Source organism: Oryx dammah, unplaced genomic scaffold, assembly GCF_014754425.2.
Source record: "Oryx dammah isolate SB20612 unplaced genomic scaffold, SCBI_Odam_1.1 HiC_scaffold_15, whole genome shotgun sequence".
Taxonomy (NCBI): domain Eukaryota; kingdom Metazoa; phylum Chordata; class Mammalia; order Artiodactyla; family Bovidae; genus Oryx; species Oryx dammah.
Window position 1 is genome coordinate 37,769,031 of NW_024070199.1, and position 13,633 is coordinate 37,782,663.

General features: G+C 38.7%; 1 long non-coding RNA gene across 1 annotated transcript; it reads left to right on the plus strand.

Annotated features, from left to right (window-relative positions):
• Positions 1-10,030: 10,030 nt before the first annotated feature.
• On the plus strand, positions 10,031-13,401 carry LOC120874516. The gene is made up of 3 exons (XR_005723660.1): positions 10,031-10,040; positions 13,176-13,183; positions 13,242-13,401. It is a non-coding gene; the product is annotated as an uncharacterized LOC120874516 (long non-coding RNA).
• The last annotated feature ends 232 nt before the right edge of the window (positions 13,402-13,633 follow it).

Consider the following 13,633-nt stretch of genomic DNA (forward strand, 5'->3'; position numbering starts at 1 on the left):
TATATTCACTAAACCCAACTAAACAATAAGGCTATATCATATTAAACACATAGTAGTATCAGGATTAAGTTTGGATGCACATTGAAAAAACCTAAAACAACCATAACTTTAACAAGATAAAGTTGATTTTGCTCTCCCACTGAAACAAAGCTGGAGTTGGGCCAGCCAGAGCTTGGGCTGTATCCATCTCCAAGGTTACATGATTCTCAAATACAACTACAGGAGTTCCAGCTATCACAACTGAAATCCAGACAACAGTTAGGAAGAAAGTAGGGAAAGGAAGAGTCCCATCTCTCAGCTAAATCAGCTCCTTGAAAGCAGTCTTCCAAGAAATCCCTCTTACAGATTTGCTTGCATCTCTGAATCACCAGTCATGACTAAGAGCATGGGTGGGCAGGAAACGCAGTCCTGTAGCTACTGTGCTCATGGCTATATAACAAACTATTTTCAGTTTTCAAAGAGAAGCAGGGAATAGATCATTTTGTGGGCAGCCTGCATCGCCTGGCTTAAAGAACAGCAACAACAACAGAAAAGAATGGAATAGGCTGAATGTCTGGGCACAGTGTGGGAGCCAAGTCAGGAACAAGACAAGGGTTCCCACTTTCACTGCTACTATTCAACATTGTTCTGGAAGTATTGGCCACTCAGAGTAATCAGAGCAGAAAAAGAAATAAAATGAATCCAAATTGGAAAAGAAGTAGTAAAATTCTCACTGTTTGCAGATGACATGATCCTCTACCTAGAAAACCCTAAAGTATCCACCAGAAAATTACTAGAGCTAATCAATGAATATAGCAAAGTTGCAGGATATAAAATCAACACACAGAAATCCCTTGCGTTCCTATACACTAATAATGAGAAATTAAGGAAACAATTCCATTCACCATTGCAACGAAAAGAATAAAATACTTAGGAATATATCTACCTAAAGAAACTAAAGACCTATATATAGAAAATTATTAAACACTGGTGAAAGAAATCAAAGAGGACACTAATAGATGGAGAAATATACCATGTTCATGAATCGGAAGAATCAATATAGTGAAAATGAGTATACTACCCAAAGTAATCTACAGATTCAATGCAATCCTTGTCAAGCTACCAGCAGTATTTTTGATAGAGCTAGAACAAATAATTTCACAATTTGTATGGAAATACAAAAAACCTCAAATAGCCAAAGCAATCTTGAGAAAGAAGAATAGAACTGGAGGAATCAACCTGCCTGACTTCAGGCTCTACTACAAAGCCACAGTCATCAAGACAGTATGGTACTGGCACAAAGACAGAAATATAGATAAATGGAACAAAATAGAAAGCCCAGAGATAAATCCACACACCTATGGACACCTTATCTTCGACAAAGAAGGCAATAATATACAGTGGATTAAAGACACTCTTCAACGAGTGGTGCTGGGAAAACTGATCAACCACTTGTAAGAGAATGAAACTAGAACACTTTCTAATACCATACACAAAAATAAACTCACAATGGATTAAAGATCTAAAAGTAAGACCAGAAACTATAAGACTCCTAGAGGAGAACATAGGCAAAACACTCTCCGTCATAAATCACAGCAGCATCCTCTATGATTCACCTCCCAGAATACTGGAAATAAAACCAACAATAAACAAATTGGATCTAACTAAACTTAAAAGTTTCTGCACAACAAAGGAAACTATAAGCAAGGTGAAAAGACAACCTTCAGAATGGGAGAAAATAATAGCAAATGAAGCAACTGACAAACAACTAATCTCAAATGTATACAAGCAACTTATGCAGCTCAATTCCAGAAAAATAAACTACCCAATCAAAAAATGGGCCAAAAAACTAAACAGACATTTCTCGAAAGAAGACATACAGATGCCTAATAAACACATGGAAAGATGCTCAACATCACTCATTATCAGAGAAATGCAAATCAAAACCACAATGAGGTACCATTTCACACCAGTCAGAATGGCTGTGATCCAAAAGTCTTCAAGCAATAAATGCTGGAGAGGGTGTGGAGAAAAGGGAACCCTCTTACACTGTTGGTGGGAATGCAAACTAGTACAGCCATTATGGAGAAGAGTGTGGAGATTCCTTAAAAAACTGGAAATAGAACTGCCTTATGACCCAGCAATCCCACTGCTGGGCATACACACCGAGGAAACCAGAATTGAAAGAGACACGTGTACCCCAATGTTCATTGCAGCACTGTTTATAATAGCCAGTACATGGAAGCAGCCTAGATGTCCATCAGCAGATGAATGGATAAGGAAACTGTGGTACATATACACAATGGAGTATTACTCAGCCATTAAAAAGAAAACATTTGAATCAGTTCTAATGAGGTGGATGAAACTGGAGCCTATTATACAGAGTGAAGTAAGCCAGAAAGAAAAACACCAATAGAGTATACTAACACATATATATGGGATTTAGAAAGATGGTAATGATAACCCTGTATACATGAAAGCAAAAGAGACACAGATGTATAGAACAGACTTCTGGACTCTGTGGGAGAGGGAGAGGGTGGGATGATTTGGGAGAATGGCAATGAAACATGAATTGTATCATGTAAGAAACGAATCGCCAGTCTAGGTTTGATAAAGGATGCTAGGGGCTGATGCACTGGGATGACCCAGAGAGATGATATGCGGAGGGAGGTGGGAGGAGCTTCAGGATTGGGAACTCATGTACAACCGTGGTGGATTCATGTCAATGTATAGCAAAACCAATACAGCATTGTAAAGTAAAATAAAGCAAAAAAAGAAAAAGAAAGAAAGAAAGAAAGGAGCAACAATGAGAAACAGCTAGGTGGGTCTGAACTGTGCATCAGAAAATAGAGGCAGACTGGTCAGTAGAGATATTCTAAAGAATGACGTGAGGATTGCACATACCACATGACCCAGTTTGTTTTGAAAACAGCTTTTCCAAACCAGGTCCCAAATCTCTTTCAATTCTTCAGCTTCTAAATACCTTGTCTTTATTACCTCGCATTCTTACCTACCTGTCTCATCTTCTTTATTTCTGTTCACATCACTTCTCCATCTAGTCCACCAGCATTATAAGATCCAGTATTGAGAACTTAGCAACAATTTCTAGAAGTGGGTAGAAACACAATGACTATTTCTACTTTAGTATTTGTTTGTCTTGATCAAGGTCTTTTGAAAAGACTGAAATCGCTAGTTATGGAGATCTCACATTTCCTCTAAAATCCCAATCAAGAATGTGACTTCCTTGGACCCGGAGGGGATGCTCACTTTTGGATCCACAGGTCTTAGCAGAACAGTAAGTCCCGTGTATATGAACAAGTTACATTTGAAAAGGGTGTTCAAAAATCCCAATTTCTTCATAAATCCAGCAAAGTTACTCAGGTAGCCAACGAAGACAATTGCTATATATTACTGTAGTTTCATAGCTTTATGATATTTTTCACACAAATAATACATTAAAAACAAACACAAACAATAAAAGAAACATTTTTAATCTTGTAATACCTGGATAGGGCTTGGCAACCCACTCCAGTATTCTTGTCTGGAGAATCTCCATGGCAAGAGGACCCTGCCGGACTGCAGTCCATATGTTGAAAATTCAGACACAGCTGAGCATCTAAGCACACCTTTAAAAATAGAATAGTAGTACCATCTACATTACCACTGCATTTATGCTTCCTTTCAGACATAAAAGTCTTGCATTATTGTACTCCATACAGCTCTGTACAGTAAAGTACACAAATGTACACCAACTTGTCTTGCATGTGCCCATGACAGTGTGTGTCAGATCTGTGAACTAAGTGATGTGATTGCACATGCAAATGTACTTTTACATGTTTGAAAGTTTTCAACTTGAATGTTTGTATGTAACAAACTTGCTACACAGGTTTTCAGTGAATGTATGTAGTGAAGGAACAAGAGATGAAAGTAAGGAGCTCCCTGTTCTTTCCATTTTTGCATGTATTATGGCCACTATGAATAGGAATTTCATTGGGTGTAATTGAGGCCCCGTGTATGGGAACATGGCTGCAAGTGACAGAGGACCAGGAACCCAGGAGGTAGGATAAGAGCTGTGGTTGGTTGAAAAGAGCCAAGAGTATGAAACAGGAGGAAAGTTTTCACTAGTTTATGTGAAAGACTCGGCAAATATCATCCAGATTTGTATGTACTGATTGAGCTGTGGTTTAGAGGAGCAGTCCCTGTTGCCCAGGATGAGCAAGAGAGGAGAAGAGAGAGGAGACTAAACTGTGAAAATCAAACATGTATGTCTAGTATTATCTATGTATGTCAAGTATGTCTAGTATTGAAGAGATGTAAGGCCTGTCAATTTATTTGGTCCCTCCGGAGAAGAATTAGAGTTGTAAAAGAGGGAAGGTCCTCACTATGCTAGCACCTTCTTCTTTTTCTGTCCAGTGAACATTGATTCTAATGCCATTTCTTTATAAACAGAGGATGTACTCTGCATGATTAAAGTCTTCTAATTTACTGTTCCATATAAACTTTTGGTGCTGTTCTGTGCTCAGGCACGTGGGGCCCTGGGGCCTGGCAGGCTCTCTTTTGGCTGCAATATGCAGTGTATGTGGATCTGCTGTCGTCTGGGCCCTGGGTTATATCTTCAGTCTGGGTTCACATCTGAGGGGTTAACTCTAGTTGGGTTTAATTCGATCATCTTGCTCTTTATCTTCAGTTTGTCCCATTTTCTTTCTTTCCATGTCTCTTTTTATCCCTGACTTCTTTGTGACTGAGTAGTTTTTATAATTCCCTTTTATAGACTTTGCCATTTTATTAACTGTAACTGTTTTTAAGTAGTTTTAAGACCCATGGTATGCATCTTTAACTTGCCAGTCTATCATTATTAATTATGATATTATTAAATTGTTTATTTATTTATCATTTCTTTATTTGTACTGGATCTTAGTGTGGCATGCAAAATCTTCCTTGTAGTAGGGACTCTCTATTTGAGGAGGGCAAGCTAAGTACTTGCAGCATGTAAACTCTATTTGAGACATGCAGGCTTAGTTGCTCAGTGGCATGTGGGAGCTTAGTTCTCTGGCAAAGCAACAAACCTTTGCCTTTTGCAAGTGCTTTGCATTGCAAACCAGATCCTTAACCACGGGACCACCAAGGAAGTCCCTATATTTACAATTTAATACATATTACATGTTTATCATTTGGATTATGTTCATTCCCTCTGTAGATCCAGATTTTCACTTTGTTTTAAATTCCTTCTGACTTGAGACCTTTTATAAAAGGCCTGTTGGTGGTGATGCAGTCTTGTAGTTGTTGTATGTCTGAGAAAGCATTTTATCTTATTTTTGATTTGTATTTTTCTTGGGTATAGAATTCTGAGTCAATTATGTTTCTCTCAGCATTTAAGATGTGGTGCCAGTGTCCCCTGGCTAACATTGTTTCATTTGCCTAATCTGCTGTCATCCCCATTTTTTGTTCTACTGTGTCTGTTTTTCCTTCAGGTTACATTTCTTTGGTTGATTGCCTAAAACCATGAATTATGATGTGCCTTTCTATAGTTGTCATATTTCTTGTCCTTGAATTAATTGAACATCTGTGTTAATGAGTTTAAAGCTTTCATTATACCTGGACATTTTTCAGCCAGTAATTATGAAGTTCTTTGCTCTATTATCCGGTCTTTCATTTCCTGTGGGATTCTATTCACATATATTTTAGCACTCTTAAACTTACTTCAAATCTCTGTGATGCACAATTTATTTTTCCCCCACAGTCTTTGCATTTCTATTTTACATGTCTCTATTTAACATACTCAATATTCTTCAGCTTCCTGAATAGAAGTATTATTGATATAGTGAGCATTTTAATGCCCTTCACTGCTAATTATATAATATATATTTTACTTGTGTTTTTACTAATTGATTTTTCCCTCATTATGGATATTTTCTTGCTTCTTTACACATCTGGAGTTTTTTTCTTTTTAAATTCATTTATTTATCTTAGTCAGAGGATGATTACCTTACAATATTGAGATGAAACTAAAACAAATATTTTCACAATTTATATGGAAATTTTAAATTGGTTTGTGGATGTGGTCACTTTACCTTTGGATGCTGGATATTTTTTTAATTTTTATAAATTATTCCTTTCACTGTTCGCAAACACTGTTAATTTCTTGGAAACAATTGCATGTTTTGAAGGCTTGCTGTAAAGTTTTTTCAGCTGGAGATGAAACCAGCCTTTAGACCAGGTTTATTATTCCCCACTAGCAAGGCAATATTGTCTTCAGGGCCCTATTTATCTCATGGGAATTAAGAGTAATTTCGGGGGCAGTCAGAAGATAACGGAGGAATAGGACAGGGAGACCACTTTCTCCCCAACAAATTCATTAAAAGAACATTTGAACTGAAAAAGAACATTTGAGCCATTTTGTGGCTGAGTAAATACCACAAAACAACTTCTGAAAACAGGCAGAGGACATCAGGCACCCAGAAAAGCAGCCCACTGTTTTTGAAAGGATGTAGGAAAAAATGTAAAAGATAAAAAAGAGAGACAAAAGAGGTGGGGACGAAGATCCGCCTCAGGAAGGGAGTCTTAAAAAAAAGAGAGGTTTCCAAACACCAGGAAACACTCTCACTGGTGAGTCTGTGGCGAGCCTTGGAACCTCAGAGGGCAACATAACTGGGAGGAAAAATAAATAAATAATTTAAACCCACAGATTACATGCCCAACGATAACTGCCAGCAGAGAAGCAGTGCAGACACCTGCATCTGCCACTAGCAAGCGGGGGCTGGGCATGGAGATGTGGGCTGCATTGCTTAATGTAAGGACTGGGCCTGAATTCCCCGAAGGCAATCTGAGGGAACTAAGTTGAGATAGCAAACCAGACCCTGGGATAGCTACTCTGGCGAAAAGCCCTAAACTAAGACACCACCAGGCCTGCTCACAGAACAAAGGACTGAGCCAGAGCTAGCCTGCTGTGGACTGGCCCATCCCCTGCTAGAGACAGGCAGGTGAGGGCAGCCAGAGCCAGAAGGGGGCAATCGCGGCTCCAGAGAGGCATCATCTACCAAACTGCAAGGAGGCTTTGTTGCTAACAAAGACTTCTTGGGATTATGGATGGTCAACATCCGCTTGAGAAGGTGCGCCCATTGTACACCCAGAAAACCGAGCAGCAGGGATGGGAGAAGAGATAAGTGGCAGCGACCACGCTCGACAAACACCTGGTCCCCTGAGCAGTTCAGACCTGGGAAGGGCACACAAGGCAGGCTCAACTGAGTCTGCACTTTCGAGGAGTACCCGAGTACCTGAATCTGAGTGGCTTAGACCTGGGAAGTGCATGCAATCCAGGGCTGGACTCAGACAGTGCCTGGCAGAACAACCTAGAGCCTGAGCAGTGTAGTCTGTGAAAGCACACATGCTGTGAGTGGGGGCAAACCCAGTGTGCCTGAGACACTGGGAGCACTCCCCACACACACCAGTGATATTTGTTTGATGTGTTCCTCCCTCCCCACAGCACGACTGAACAAGTGAGCCTAAAAATTTTCCACCACCACCCCCTTGGGTCAGGGCAGAAATTCGACACTGAAGAGACCAGTAAACAGAAGCTAAAACAGAGGGAACCACCCTGGAAGAGACAGGTGCAATAGATTAAAACCCTGCAGTTAGCACCGACTACACAGATCTTGAGAAGTATAAGCTGGATGAAGGAACTATTTGAAAGTGAACTGACCCCACACTGTTCACAATGACAAGTCCTAGATATATTTTTACTACTTTCATTCTTTAAATTTATTTTTTTAATTTTTAAGTCCTCTACTACTCCTTTAATTTTCATTTATATAACCTACTATTACTTTGAAAAACAGACTATATATATATATATATATATATATGCATATATATAATAGTAATTTTTGTAACTTTTTTCCTTTTTTTTTTCATTGAAACATGTATAATATCATATATGAAATGAGTCACCAGTCCAGGCTTGATGCATGATACTGGATGCTTGGGGCTGGTACACTGAGATGATCCAGAGGGATGGTATGGGGAGGGAGGACGGAGGGGTGTTCAGGATGGGAAACACGTGTTCTTTTTCCTTTAATATTGTATTTTTGAGAATCCAATCTCTACTCTAGATTTTTAATTTTTGCTTTTTGGTATTTGTTAGCAATTTTCTACCTTTAAGAACCCAGTCTTCAGTAACCATTTTTACTTGGGAGCGAGATCACTGGCCTGATTTCTCTCTCCCACTTTGGATCTCCTTTTTCTCCACCAGGTTGCCTCTATTTCCTCCCTCCCCCTTCTCTTCTCTACCCAACTCTGTGAGTCTCTTTGTGTGTTCCAGACTGTGGAGAGCACTTAGGGAACTGATTACTGGCTGGATCTGTCTCTCTCCTTTTGATGCCCCCCTTTATCCGCCTGACCACCTCTGTCTCCTTCCTCCCTCTTCTCTCCTCTCTGTAACTCTGTGAACATCTCTGAGGGATCAAGACTGTGGAAAGCACATCAGTTCAGTTCAGTTCAGTCGCTCAGTTATCTCCGACTCTGTGACCCCATGAACTGCAGCAAGCCAAGCCTTCCTGTGAATCACCAACTCCCAGGGTTTACTCAAACTCATGTCCATCGAGTAGGTGATGCCATCCAGCCATCTCATCCTCTGTTATCCCCTTCTCCTCCAGACCCCAAATCCTCCTCCCAGCTTCAGAGTGTTTTCCAGTGAGTCAACTCTTCACATGAGGTGGCAAAAGTACTGGAGTTTCAGCTTTAGCATCATTCCTTCCAAAGAACACCCAGGGATGATCTCCTTCAGGAAGGACTGGTTGGATCTCCTTGCAGTCCAAGGGACTTTCAAGAATATTCTCCAATTCCACAGTTCAAAAGCATCAATTCTTCTGCAGTCAGCTTTCTTCACAGTCCAAATCTCACATCCATACATGACTACAGGAAAAACCATAGCCTTGACTAGACGGACCTTTGTTGGCAAAGTAGTGTCTCTGCTTTTCAATATGTTATATATGTTGGTCATAACTTTCCTCCCAAGGAGTAAGCATCTTTTAATTTCATGGCTGCAATCACCATCTGCAGTGATTTTGGAGCCCCTATAAACAAGTCTGACACTGTTTCCACTGTTTCCCCATCTATTTCCCATGAAGTGATGGGGCCAGATGCCATGATCTTCGTTTTCTGAATGTTGAGCTTCAATCCAACATTTTCACTCTCCTCTTTCATGTTCATCAAGAGGCTTTTTCGTTCCTCTTCACTTTCTGCCATAAGGGTAGTGTCATCTGCATATCTGAGGTTATTGATATTTCTCCTGGCAATCTTGATTCCAGCTTGTGCTTCTTCCAGCCCAGCGTTTCTCATGATGTACTCTGCATATAAGTGAAATAATCCGGGTGACAATATGCAGCCTTGACATACTCCTTTTTTAGGGAAGTGACTACTGGTTAGCTTGCTCTCTCTCCTTTTGATTCCCTCCTTTATCCCCCTGGACACCTCTGTCTCCTTCCTCCCTCTTCTCTTCTCTGTGTAACCCCTGTGAAAATCTCTGAGAGATCCAGACTGTGGAGAGCACATAGGGAAGTGATTACTGACTAGCTTGCTGTCTCCTCTTTTGATTCCCCCTCTTCTACTCCTGGTCACCTCTATCTCTTACCTCCCTCTTCTCTTCTCCATGTAACTGTGAACCTCTCTGGGTGCCCCTCACTGTAGAGAAACTTTTCATTTTTAACCTAGATGCTTTATCATATGTGCTGTATAGATGAAGAAGTCTTGAGGCTACTGTAATTATAAGACTGAACACCAGAGGCAGGAGGCTTAAGTCCAAATCCTGAGAACACCAGAGAACTCCTGACTCCAGGGAACATTAATTGATAGGAGCTCATCAAATGCTTCCATACCTACACTGAATTCAAATACCACCCAAGGGCCAACAATTCCAGAGCAGAGCATACCACACAAAATTTCCAGCAACATAGGATCATAGACCTGGGTTTCAATATAAAGGCTGCCCAAAGTCACTCCAAACCCATTGACATCTCATAACTAATTACTGGACATTTCATTGAACTTCAGAGAGAAGAAATCCAGTTCCACCCACCAGAACAACGACACAAGCTTTCCTAACCAGGAAACTTTGACAAGCCACCCATCCAACCCCACCCACAGTGAGGAAATGCCACAATAAATAGAACTCCACAAACTGACAGAATATGGAAAGGTGACCCCCCAAATAGCCATATAAACAAGATGAAGAGGCAGAGAAATACCCAGCAGGTAAAGGAACAGGATAAATGTCCAGCAAACCAAACAAAAGAGGAAGAGATAAGGAATCTACCTGAAAAAGAATACCCAATAATGATAGTGAAAATGATCCAAAATCTTGAAAACAAAAAGGAATTACAGATAAATAGCCTGGAGACAAGGATTGAGAAGATGCAAGAAAGGTTTTACAAGGACCTAGAAGAAATAAAAAAGAGTCAATATATAATCAATAATGCAATAAATGTGATCAAAAACACGCTGAAGGAAACTAAGAGTAGAATAACAGAAGCAGAAGATAGGATAAGTGAGGTAGAAGATAGAATGTTAGAAATCAATGAAACAGAGAGGAAAAACAAAAAACGGATTAAAAGAAATGAAGACAATTTCAGAGACCTCTGGGACAATGTTAAATGCCCCAACATTCGAATCATAGGAGTCTCAGAAAAAGAAGACCAAAAGAAAGACATGAGAAAATACTTGAGATAATAGTTTAAAACTTCCCTAAATTGGGGACGGAAATAATCACTCAAGTCCAAGAAACCCAGAGAGTCCCAAAAAGGATAAACACAAGGCTAAACACACCAAGACACATATTAATCAAATTAACAAAGATTAAACACAAAGAACAAATATTAAAAGCAACAAGTGAAAAACAACAAATAGCACACAATAGGATTCCCATAAGGATAACAGTTGATCTTTGAAAAGAAACTCTCCAGGCCAGGAGGGAATGGCAAGACATACTTAAAGTGGTGAAAGGAAAAAAACCTACAGCCCAGATTACTGTACCTAGCAAGGATTTCATTCAAATATGAAGGAAAAATCAAAAGCTTTACAGACAAGCAAAAGCTGAGAGAATTCAGCACCACCAAACCAGCTCTCCAACAAATACTAAAGGATCTTCTCTAGACTGGGAACACAGAAAGGTTGTATAATCTCAAACCTCAAATAATAAAGTAAATGGCAATGGGATCATACTTATAAATAATTACATTAAATGTAGATGGGTTGAATGCCCCAAACAAAAGACAAAGACTGGCTGAATGGATACAAAAACCAGACCACTATATAAGTTGTCTACAAGAGACCCACCTCAAAACAAGGGACACATACAGACTGAAAGTGAAGGGCTGGAAATAGATATCTGACACAAATAGAGATCAAAAGAAAGCAGGATGAGCAATACTCATATGAGATAAAATAGACTTTAAAATAAAGGCTGTGAAGAGAGACAAAGAAGGAGACTACATAATGATCAAAGGATCAATCCAAGAAGAAGATATAACAATTATAAATATAAATGTACCCAACATAAGAGCACTGCAATATGTAAGACAAATGCTAACAAGTATGAAAGAGGAAATAAACAATAATACATAATAGTGGGAGACTTTAATTCCCCACTCACACCTATGGACAGATCAACTAAACAGAAAATTAACAAGGAAACACAAACTTTAAATGATACAATAGACCTGTTAGACCTAATTGATATTTATAGGACATTTCACCCCAAAAGAATGAATTTGATCTTTTTCTCAAGTGCTCACGAAACCTTCTCCAAGATAGATCACATCCTGGGCCATAATCTAGCCTTGGTAAATTCAAAAAAAATTTAAATCCTTCTAAGCATCTTTTCTGACCACAAGCAGTAAGATTAGATCTCAATTACAGGAGGAAAACTATTAAAAATTCCAATATATGGAGGCTGAACAACACAATGATGAATAACCAACAAATCACAGAAGAAATCAAAAAAGAAATCAAAATATGCATAGAAATGAATGAAAATTAAAACACAACAGCCCAAACCCTGTGGGGCACTGTAAAAGCAGTGCTAAGGGGAAGGTTCATAGCAATACAGGCTTACCTCAAGAAACAAGAAATAAGTCAAATAAATAACCTAACTCTACACCTAAAGCAACTAGAAAAGGAAGAAATGAAGAACCCCAGGGTTAGTAGAAGAAAATAAATCTTTAAAAATCGGGCAGAAATAAATGTAAACAAAACAAACAGAACATAACAAAAATCAACAAAGCCAAAAACTGGTCCTTTGGGAAGATAAATAAAATTGGCAAACCATTAACCAGACTCATCAAGAAACAAAGGGAGAAAAATCAAATTAACCAAATTAGAAATGAAATGGAGAGATCACAACAGACAAAACAGAAATACAAAGGATCATAAGAGACTACTATCAGCAACTATCTGCCAATAAAATGGACAACTTAGAAGAAATGGACAAATTTTTAGAAAAGTACAACTTGCTAAAACTGAAAGGAAGAAATAGAAAATCTTAACAGACATATCACAAGTACAGAAACTGAAACTGTAATCAGAAATCTTTCAGCAAACAAAAGCCCAGGACCAGACAGCTTCACAGCTGAATTCTACCAAAAATTTAGAGAAGAGCTAACACCTATCCTACTCAAACTCTTCCAGAAAATTGCAGAGGAAGGTAAACTTCCAAACTCATTCTATGAGGCCACCATCACCCTAATAACAACACCTGAAAAATATGCCACATAAAAAATAAAACTACAGGCCAATATCACTGATGAACATAGATGCAAAAATCTTGAACAAAATTCTAGCAATCAGAATCCAGCACACATTAAAAAGATTATACATCATGACCAAGTGGGCTTTATCCCAGAGATGCAAGGATTCTTCTGCATGGGCAAATCAATCAATGTAATACACCACAATAACAAATTGAAAAATAAAAGACATATGATTATCTCAATAGAAGCAGAGAAAGCCTTTGTCAAAATTCAACATCCATTTATGATAAAACCCTCCAGAATGCAGGAATAGAAGAAACATACCTCAACATAATCAAAGCTATATATGACAAACCCACAGCATACATTATCCTCAATGGGGAAAAATTGAAAGCATTTCCCCTAAAGTCAGGAACAAGACAAGGTTGCCCACTTCACCACTACTATTAAACATAGTTTGGGAAGTATTGGCCACAGCAATTAGAACAGAAAAAGAAATAAAAGGAATCCAAACTGGGAAAGATGATGTAAAACTCTCACTGTTTGCAGATGACATGATCCTCTACATAGAAAACCCTAGAGAATCCACTGGAAAATTACTAGATATAATCAATTAATATAGTAAAGTTGCAAGATATAAAATCAAGACACAGAAATCCCTTGCATTCTTATACACTAATAACGAGCAAATAAAAAGAGAAATTAAGGAAACAATTACATTCACCATTGCAACGAAAAGGATAAAATACTTAGGAGTATATCTACCTAAAAAAACTACAAACCTATATATAGAAAACTATAAAACACTGGTGAAAGATATCAAAGAAGACACTAATAGATGGAGAAACATACCGTGTCCATGGATTGGAAAAATCAATGGAGTGGAAATGAATATACTAACCAAAACAATCTAT